Source organism: Sciurus vulgaris (assembly GCF_902686455.1).
Source record: "Sciurus vulgaris genome assembly, chromosome: 2".
Taxonomy (NCBI): Eukaryota; Metazoa; Chordata; class Mammalia; order Rodentia; family Sciuridae; genus Sciurus; species Sciurus vulgaris.
The window spans coordinates 28,849,667-28,860,365 of NC_136462.1; the positions used below are offsets into that span (position 1 = coordinate 28,849,667).

At 48.4% G+C, this 10,699-nt stretch overlaps 1 long non-coding RNA gene across 1 annotated transcript; it reads right to left on the reverse strand.

Moving 5' to 3' along the window:
- Positions 1-4,918: 4,918 nt before the first annotated feature.
- On the reverse strand, positions 4,919-10,167 carry LOC306655052. The gene is made up of 3 exons (XR_013762172.1): positions 9,932-10,167; positions 8,968-9,113; positions 4,919-7,135 (listed from the first exon to the last, which is right to left on the reverse strand). It is a non-coding gene; the product is annotated as an uncharacterized lncRNA (long non-coding RNA).
- Positions 10,168-10,699: the final 532 nt, after the last annotated feature.

Consider the following 10,699-nt stretch of genomic DNA (forward strand, 5'->3'; position numbering starts at 1 on the left):
TTTTGATTCATGGTACACAGATGGGGTACATCATTTCATTTCTATGGTTGTACACAATGTAGATTCATACAATTCATGTAATCATACATGTACATAGGGTAGTGACACAATGGAATATTATTCAGTCATAAAGAAGAATAATATTATGGCATTTGCAAATAAATGGATGGAATTGGAGAATATCATGCTAAGTGAAATAAGCCAATCCCAAAAAACCAAAGGCCGAATGTTTTCCCTGATAAGTGGATGATGATATATAATGGGGGTGGGGGGAGTGGGGAGTGAAAGAAGAATGGAGGAACTTTAGATTATGTAGAAGAAATTTTAAGCTTTCTTAAGAAAAATATGTTGATTCTTAACAGGGTATTTTAATGTAAAAGCTTAATGTTTGTGCTTTCTTTACCAAACTTCTATAATGGAAATACAGAGAAAGCAAGATTTCAATATTTTATTTTGCCAGTGTATGCATATCAGAAGTGACATCTTTGAAATCAAATATGCTCACTTAATAAGACTATAGTGTACTCTGGAGGCATAAAATGAAGTGCAGAAAAGTCTAGATGTATGAAGCCATGTGGCACAGAGCTGGTATGTGTAAAACAGTCCATGCAGCGATTTATGAACACTAATATGCTTTTGATATTCAAATGTTGAGTTAAGTTCGTGAAGTATTATATAACATTGTTGATCCTGTTTCACCATATTTCAGGAAATGCATTTTTAAACTACCACAGTCTGGAACCGTGAAATTGTTGATAATATTGAATATATTTATGCAAACGATTATATCTTATTACTGAAATGTTTAACTGTACAGATAGGTGTTTTATGAGAAATCTGATATAAAAGGATAATGCTAAAAGAAAGGGGGGCTGGAGATGTGGCTCAGTTGTTAAGCACCCCTGGATTCAATCCCCAGTAACAAAATGTAAAAAAATAAAAATAAAAAATTCTTGGTGAAATATAACCTATGCATTCATAAACCACAGACACACAGTTTAAAAACACCAAAAGACCTGCCACCCAGCTAAGAAAAGGACTATCACAACTGTACCTTATGTGCCCCCTCCTTCCCCAAACCATACATCATCATTCCCTTGATTTTCTTTTTATTGTTTACTGCATATGAATGTAGCTCCCCAAATATGATGAGTTTTGCCTATTCTTGAGCTTCATATACATAGACTCCTGTTTATGTCTTTTCTTGTGATTAGTTCCTTTTGCCAAACATTATGTTTTCAGATTCATCCATTTTGCCATGTGTGGCTTTAACGTGTCATTTTTCTCTACTGTATAATATTCCACTATAGACAGTACCACAGTGCATTCATCCAGTCTACGGCTGGATGGACACCTGAGGGATTTGGGATACTATTATAAACAGTGCTGCCATGAATTTTCGGGAGCATGTCTCACACACCCACCACGAGAGTTTCTCTCTGCACACACTGAGGTGTGGAACTGTAGGGTCAAGGCCTCTCTGCATGTGCTCGGTCCTGCAAAGTGCTGCCGAAGGAGCTCCCATGTGGTTGTCCCCTTCCCAGCGATGGGGCGCTCCACATGTTCGCCCACACTCGACGTTGTCCCACCAGCCTTCCATGACTCCCTTCTTGGGCCGAGCAGCCACACAGAGTAATTACTGTTCCCCTGAATGGACCCAGTGCCGGGCTCTCCTGTCCGCTTGTTACTCTAGCTTCGCCTGTGCCTTTAGTACAAACTCTCCAGTCTCCTCATTCCAGGCAGAGTTCAGTGGGAGCAGCCTGGTCCACTCCCCTCCTGAGCTGCTCCTTCCACCTGCTGTTGAATGGGAGGCCCCTCGGCCAGCTCTGCCCTTGACCTGTGCGTCCACAGAATGAGCGTGCTCTGAAGCGGGTCCCACAGGCTTGCCTCTGAGTCAGGAGGTAAACTCGGCTGCGAATTCTGTGATTTTTTTTTTTTGGCTGGGAACCATCTTTCTTTGTTTCATTTTGCTTTGAGGGCTGTTCTTGGTTGTTCATTTGGTTTGGGGGTTTTGTTGATTTTTTTACTCTTTCCCTGGTTCCTGAAGTTGTTCCAAACAGCTGCAGTTGCTGGATACATCACTCCACTTTGAATACACTTCTAACTGAATTTTGTATTAATAAAATTGAATCTGCATTTAATTTGGGTTGCTAGTAGACCCCCTCCCCATAGTATGGTTTCCACTGGATAGTGGTACAGACCCCTCCGACAAGTGACACTGAGTGTCCCAAAGAATCCAGTTCGGCTCCTGACAGAAGCACATTTAGAAACAAGCATGTGAGAAAATTCCAATCTTTAAGTGGAATTCATGCCTCACGTTGAGTTAACAGATTATCCAGTGGACTAAATCGATGGCAACTTCCATCATCTTGATGAACTTACTATTAAAAAGTATTTTTGACAGGGACTGAGAGTATGCCTTAGTGACCAACTCTGGCAGATAGAAGCAGCAAAGAAATGTATTAACTGAATATTGGATAACTCAGAATCATCAGGTTGAGGCCAAGCAACCAAAAATAGTACCCAAAGCACGTAGCAGAACCAGTCCAGCAAGGCCCCACCATGGCCACCCAGCCCTGGGCACTTCATCTTGCCTTATCTGCACTCCTGGCACCAGACACCAGATGCAACCGCTGCTGACCCCGGAACTGCCTGCAAGGCTGTCTTCCCTTGGAGAGCCTGATCTGGCTGAAGGGGTCGCATGTCCTGCCCTCGTGTGAGAGGCTGGAAAGACAAATGTGTCCGTCAGTCTTGGGTTCTGCACTGTGTGATAGAAAACGCAAAATAATTATGGTGTAAACAAAAGAGAAATGAGTTTTTCTCTGTGTACACAAGTTTGAAGGCTAACCATGCCAGGTGACTCTGAAGCTCCTCCAACTCTGCCCTGCACGTGGCCTTCTGAACCAATGTGGCTGCTGGTTCACCTGCCATCAAGTCCACCTTCCAGCTGTCAGGAAACAGGGGAGAAGGAGGATGACCTTTCAGCTCTTTATACCAACTTCTTGGAAATGGCCACATTGCTTACCTCTCAGTAGTTGAAACTTGGTCACTTGGCCACCATTTAACTAAAAATGGTCTGGTGAACATAATCTTGGATCCAAGTAGCTGGGTATCCAGCAAAAACTTAGAGTTTCTCTTGCTAAAGAAGAAAGGGAGAATGAATATCACGGGAGAGGCCACCAGTGGTGTCTGCCACAGCAAGTTCCTAGCATTTTTGTCTTTGGAACTAGGATGTGAGCTCCACTTTCCACCATGACTCGGAAAAGCAAGGGTGTTGGGGGTGGGATATTCTCTAATATCCCACAGCTAAAGGGTTCAGAAGATAGATGTTACGATTTGGCCCTTAAATGTTCCCCAAAGGCCGTGCTAAATGCATGGTCACCATCTTGTGGCATTACTGGAGGTGGTAGAAACTTTAGGGGGTGGGACCTGGTGGAAGTTAGTTCACGAGGGGTGTGTCACTGAAGGGGATATGGGCTCCTGGTCCCTGCCTTTCTCTGTTTGCTTTTTGGCTGTCATAACATGAACAACTTTGCTCCACCACACACTGTGACAGCCTACCTCACCATAGGCCCCAAAGCAATGGAGCCAACCAACCATGGACTGGCACTTCTGAAACCATGAGCTAAAATAAACCTTTCCTCTTTATAAGATGATTTTTCTCAGGCATTTTACACAGTGACAGAAAGCTGACTAACATAGTAAACAACCAAAAAGAATCAGAAAAGAATACCCAATGGCCATGCCACCATTAGGTGTATGCCCTTACTATACCTGTGATTGGCTATTAAATGGTTCACATAGTTAGGGACCCTTTGAATGAAGGCATTTGACAGAGGAAGCTGGGACATGGAGCAAAGAGATCTGGAGACCCAGTTGGAAATAGAGTTATCTGCAACATACAAATCATTTGGTCACAGGTTTGTAGAACCAGGGTAAGAATTCAAATAAAGACCAACAGACCACATATATCTAGATGTTGACCAGCTAACAAACTGTAAACTAAAAGGTCTCACTCTCCTACCTGTGAACGTTCATCATCTGGAAAGCCCAAGATGAATTTAGAATTCTTGATTTCTCATATGGCAACACAGGGGGACAGACCCCCTTTATTCCTACCTCAGCCAAGAGCCTCCCCACATCCATTTGCAGGACACCAGCCTGTGCCACCATGGTCTGTCCCCTGCCCTGCAGGCTGCCACCCTGCACAGGCAATCTTGAATCCAGGATTCATGGGAACAGTCCCCTGGATCTTGGGCCATCTGGGCAGAAGTTCTGGGGTCCTGAGTCCTGGATGAATGGTCTGGCAGGGGTGGGTGTGGACATGAGCTCTGCTTAGATGTCTCCCTTGGTCCTTTGTCCCTGGGTCTCACTCCAGAGACAAAGGGAGACCAAGGTGGGGATCTCCAAAGGGCAGGGCCTCCTGCCTGGGTCTCAGGGTGGTACTAGGTCACCTGGTTCCACCCACAGGGCAGGCTTGTCCAGAAAGTGAACTGGGCATAACTGGAGGTGATTTTGAGAGTTTCCCGTTAGACCTGGGATCTGAGGATCATCTTGGGATCACTGACGACGGGCGGGAAGCGGGATTTCTTTCACTGTGACTCCGCTTTGGGGGAGGAATCAGCCCTAAAATGCATTTCTCATCACCTCTGGTAACAACTAAAAACTAAAAAACCAAAACCAAAATAGAATAAGGCAAAACAGAAATCCCTCTCGCTTGGCTGGCACGCGCGGCCTATGCGGTGGGGCTCCCCCCTGCCGATGCCCTGGGCTCGGGCTCGCTGTCACCCTTCTGCTACATCCCCCGCTCACTTCTTCCCTCTGCCCGCCCTCCCTGGCTCCAGTCTTAATCCCTGCCATGGCGACAGGGAAAACAACATAACATTAGCTGAATTTCAGAGCCCTTCTGAGAAGCTCAGGCTAGCAGGGGACCAGGAATTTCCATGACGAAGCAGACCAGAGGGAAACCTCAGCATCTGGGAGCAGTGACGAGGAAAACCTTGGGGTTGGAGGAAGAGGGAGCCTTCCAAAGGCCAGAGGAGGCCAGGCTGAGAGAATAAGGAGGAGCGCCCCAGAGGGAGGACGCAGGGTTAACCTCCCAGGCGCCACGCCTGGGGTGGCTTGGAAGGGCGACGCCCGCAGCTGATTTATTCTGGAAGCATGGAAAGCTGGTGATGCACTTCTGGCCACAAGACAGGACAGGTGAGAGAAAAGCAGGCCGGCTTCCGCTTCCTGGAGGGGGTGCCCTTACGGGTCTCCTGGGAGCACACACTCCCACGCCTCTCATAAATGCATACGAGCCTGAGGGGCCCGCTCCGCCTCGCTGGCTCCCTGGCCTTCTGGCACTTGGGCTGCCAACACCTGCCAACGACAAGGAAGCTGGGTACTGGGGTTGCAGCCTTTGGAAGCAGCTTATGAAACAGATGACTCATCCCTAGGGGCAGGAGGGGGCGCGGCTCTCGCCAGCTCAGCAAGAGCCAGTGCGCTATCAACTCAGTCCAAGTCGGCGTCAACCAAGTGCCAACTGTGTGCCAGGCCAGTCCCCGGGGATGGGAAGAGGATGAGGCGTGGCCCCTGCTTCTGAGGACCAGGCCTGCCCATAAGAAACTGCACGAATCCAGAAAAGAGGGGAGAGTCTGGCCGTCGAAAAGATTGCCCAGGCGGCAGCGATGGAGGCAGGAGGAGGAAGTTCTCCATCTGCATAGTCTCTTCCCAGGCCGCTTCTTCACGCCCACCCACCCAGTTAGTTGGCCCTCCACTCTTCCTCCCTTCCCCTGTCAGGCTCAGCTCCTTGTCTGGGGTGTTGGTCCAGGTTCTTTGCACTCAGCACCCAACAACTTCCTACAGCTCAGGTTGGCTCTCTCTCCCCTGCTTGGAAGCCTTCTATAATGTTAAGCCTCAATGTCCCTCACTCTGTGGCCCAGAGCTGCCTAAGGATCTGGAGTACAGTGGGCTTCAGTGGAGGCTCAACTATATCATCAAAGTCTCTGCTTCTTTCTGGATGTTGTCCTCTGAGACTCCATGGTGTTGTCTTCATGCTCAGGCAGGCTTTTCTTATGGTGTCAAAATGGCTGCAGCAGTTCCAGACCTCACACCTGCACTTCATCACATGTAGAAAGAGAAGGAGAGAGATCTTCTCCTGAAGCTGCCAGAAAAGTTTCCTATAATCTCTCAGATCAGAATGAGTCACTCAGACAAGAATGGATTTTTTTTTTTTTTTTTTTTTGGTACTAGAAATTGAACCTAGGGGCACTTAAACACTGAGCCACATCCCCAGCCCTTTTTTAAAAAATATTTTATTTTAGAGACAGGGTCTTGCTGAGTTGCTTAGGGCCTCACTAATTTGCTAAGGCTGGCTTTGAACTCGCAATCCTCCTATCTCAGCCTCCCTAGCCATGGAAGTACAGGCCTGTGCCACCACACGCAGCAAGAATGGATTTTTGCTGATTGGCCTATGCTGAGCCTATTTACCCCTGCTCAACTAGAGTAGAGTTGACTTACTGCAACACATATAGAAAGAGTAGGGAAAGTGGACCCTCGAAGGTAAATGGGTAGCTACCAAGAGAGAATGGGTGTTGAGAAGGCACCAGGGTCCCCTGCAGCACCTTCCAGCATCTCCCCCGACAAGCCCCACAGAGCTGCTTCCTGCTCCTAACACACCACGTTCCTCCCAGTCTCTTAAAGCCCTGCCTGTGCAGTCCCTGCCCCGGGACCCCTTTTCATTCCTCTTGCTCAGGGAACACCTACTCATTTTTAAAGCCCTTGCCCATAATCGCCTTCTCTATTCTTTAGACATCATGATCACCTGAAGGACAGAAACCAAATTCTTATTCACTCTCAGAACATGCAACCTGTGTCACATAGTAGCTGCTCAATAAAGACCTGTTAAGTGATTGAATTCTGCTGATGAGACGACGATATTTCCAAGGTCTACAGCAAAGAGCTGGTGTGTCTTCAAACTCTCTCCCCAAAGTCTAAAAATGTAACAGACAGAGATGAGCAGAGCTGTAATGTGCCAGCCAATGATGACTTCATGGAAAGGCATGTGGAAGAGTAGGATTCTGTCCAAGAGTCTCCAGTGTCATCCCAGAAGGAGGGCGGGTTCCCTCACAGGCTGGCAGGAACGTTTCCATTCCTAGAAGTGGAAAGCAACTATCAGACCATCACCGTTTAGACTCTCCTGCTGGGAAGAGACGGGAGCAGCCAGCTGACAGGCACTCCGCCTGGCTGGCAACTCCAATCTCCTCGTCCCTTGGTAAGCCAGCTCTCTGGTTTGCCATTCGATCTGCATTTCTTTACTGCAGATTGGTCTCAGACCAACACTACCTGGTGGTGTTCTCTTCTACCTTAATCACAGAACTCCCAATTTTTAACTAATTGATGATCACCTAGAATACAGAGTCCATTACTCTGCCTCTCTTGCAGCTAGGTGGGACCATGTGACTAAATCCTGGCCCATCGGATGTGAGTAAAAGTTACATGTGTGTAATTTCTTGGAAATACTACCAAAGGAAGGGTAGTGTTTTCTCCTCCTCCTCTTCTTCTCCTTGTTCCCCTCCCCTGCCCCCTACTCTCTCCCCAACCCTGCCTAGAAGGTAGATGTGCTAGCCGCCGGAACTGGAGGAGTCACCTTGGACGGTTGAGGAATTTGAAATGAAATGAAGGCTAAGGTCAAAGGGACCTAGGTTGACCGTTACCACAATATAACCCCAATATAACCCTGATGGCTGCCTGGACATTTACATAAGAGAAATGCATTTATTTCTATCTAGTTTAACCCTCATTTGACACTAGCAGCTAAACCTAATTCTAGTCTGATAAGGGAAAGGAGCTATTCTGAACGGTAGCTTGCTTTTTAAAATGTTATTACTAGAAAATTTTAGGTTAAATTCATGGTTCACAGCAAATTTGTTTCTGGCTCTGTGTGTGTGTGTGTGTGTGTGTGTGTGTGTGTGTGTGTGTGCGCGCACATGCGCACACTGGAGATTGAACCCAGGGCCTCACACCTAGGGGGAAACACCATACAGTGAGCCACATCCCAAGCCCTCACACCACATTACTATTGGACAGCACTTCTCTGAAGCTTGTCACCCCTGAACCAACATCAGGTTCCTGAACCACACAAAGTTGGGAGATGTTCAGAAACCAACCCCACATTGGCCCACCAAAGTGCAGACACTGGCTCTGCCTCTGGCCCTGTCTTCTATTCACTGGAAGCCCCACCCCACTTGCTAAACTACCTTATCTGCAACCTAAACAGGTGTAAGTCTTGACCCAGGACATGGCTAAAACCAAAAGGAAAAAGAAGAGAAAATAAGAGGTGACTGGGGAGCTTGGAAGGAACACATCTGGAATCCAGGCCACAGCACTGAGCTAAGACACCAGACCTCGCACACACGTGAGCTTCTTTTATTGGCAGCAGAGAATCAAATTTTAGCCCCCCTGAGCCTTCTTGGAAGGAGACCTCAGAGAGGGATTTAGTATTCGGACCTGCAGGAGAAATTCAGCTGTCTATCCACAAACTGTTATTCTGAAGGAGAGAAAGGAGCGTGCCCTTTCTCGTGGGCCTAGGTCCCCTCCTTTGGGGGTGCCCAAGACCCATGTATGGGTCAACAGAAGCCATCTTGAACTAGCAATAGAAAGAGAACTTTCTGAAGGAATCCTGGGGTGCCTACAGAAGCCACTGGAACCCAGGCAGGAGCTCTTCCTGCAGATGTCATCTGTACTTGGGCTTCATTCTCCCTCCTCTTCTGCTCCAGCTTCAACACACACACACACACACACACACACACACACTTTCCTCATTTCCATCTCCCTCATTCAGGGGACCAAGTCAAATCCATCGACTGCCTCTCCACCTCCAAATTCCTAAGAATGTGATTGACCAAACCTTGGACAAGTGTCCACCTCTGACCCACAGGAACTAGAACCAAGGTCACATATGTCCTTGTGTCTGCCACCACTCACCTATGGGAGTGACTTTTCCAGGAAGGGCGTCACTGTGAGCTGGACAGCTAGCATCAGAGGTATCCATCACAAGCTGGGAGCAGTCGCCGTGTGTCCTGTTGCCCAGTGCCATAGGTGTCACTATGGATGAAACTGTGATCCCTGCTCTTTTACAGACGTAGGAAACCGAGGCATCACACGCCCAGGGTCACATGGTTAGTTAAGGGCAGAGCTGAAAAACAGCCCCTGGAGACCTGCCTTCAGAGTCTGAGCCTGGTTTTCATTATCTGTTGGGTTTTGCAGTCTTGGGGATTGAACCCACAACCTTGTGCATGCTAGGCCTCTGGGCTACAAGCGTCCTCAGCCCTTTTATTTTATTTTGATACAGAGTCTCACTAAACTGCCAAAACATAGCTTTGACTTTGTGATCCTCCTGCCTCAGCCTCCTGAGTTGCTGAGGTTACAGGTGTGTGCCACTGTGCTCGGCTAAGTCTGGGCTCTTAACCACTGAATTCTTTTCCCAGAAAGGGAGCCCAGGAAGGGTGGACATTGCCTTCCTCCTCTGTGGGACAGCCTCTATTTTCCCTGAAGAAGACCTCATGTCCCCTCCTCTGGGTGCACCCTGGTTTTTACTGACATCTCCATGATCATATAGCCATCCAAATGGGTGACCAGGTGTGAATGACTGACCAGGGAGGAGCATGGGAGGCACAGAAGACCTCAACCTAGAGGAGACTGAGTCCCCACCCCCACAAGGTCAGGTCAAACTGGAGGAGGAAGCAGCGCGAATCCCACTGCAGCCTGTCACTGGACTAGACGCTCTCCAAGGTCACAGGCCAGCCTATTTCCTGGGCTTTCCAGACCAGAGAAAAAGGTACAGCTGCAGGCAGTACTGGGTCCACACCAGCCGTGTCAGCCACCCCTGCCCCTTCCCAGTCTCTTCCTCACCCTGCACCCAGGTAGATATTTCACAGGACAAGCTTACCAGTCTCTCTCCTGAGCTTCAGCCAAGTCCGGCTGCCTTTGACCAGCCCACAAGGCCCAGCAGGCCCAGGGCCTCTCTTTCTTCCACGTCCATCTCTACCACCCTCAACTCCATGCAAACGACTTCTGTTCTCCCACCTTCTGCCCAGCACCCAATTCCCTCACGGTCTCCATCCGGTCTCAGCTTAAGTGTCACAGCCTCGGGGAAGGCTGGGTGACACTCTGGGCTCATTCAGGCCCCCACAGTCCTCGACTATTTCCTGTCGACTGCTTGTCACAATTTGTGGTCACACACCTTTTTGTGGTTTCCATGTGTCCACAGGCCCCAGGACAGTAGAGCCCCGGTCTGGCTGGCTTCCTGCTTTATCCCAGCATCTGAGTGGGGCGCAATGTGTACTTGTTGAATAAATTAATAAAATGAAATAGATCAGGAAACCAGCAACACGAGATCAAGCAACTCCAGAAACAAAGGAAGAAGTGGGCACAGAAATGTGTGACAATAGTCAATAGGAGAGGATTTAGGACGCTAGGGAACTCTGGGCAGCAACCTGGGACCAGAAACCCTCATGGCCTTCCTAGAAGGTTTGCATATCCGTTGACCTCCTCTGAGAGGGCGATGACCAGAGATTTGGGTGCCAGAGGGGCGGCCCTCATTCTTCTGTGCAGGAGCTCTGCCCCCAGTCTTTCCTGGAAAGAAGATACCACGCAAAGGACCCCTTCTGTTGGTTGCATGGAACTCCTATATGGAAATTCTGGTTGCAGCAAGATT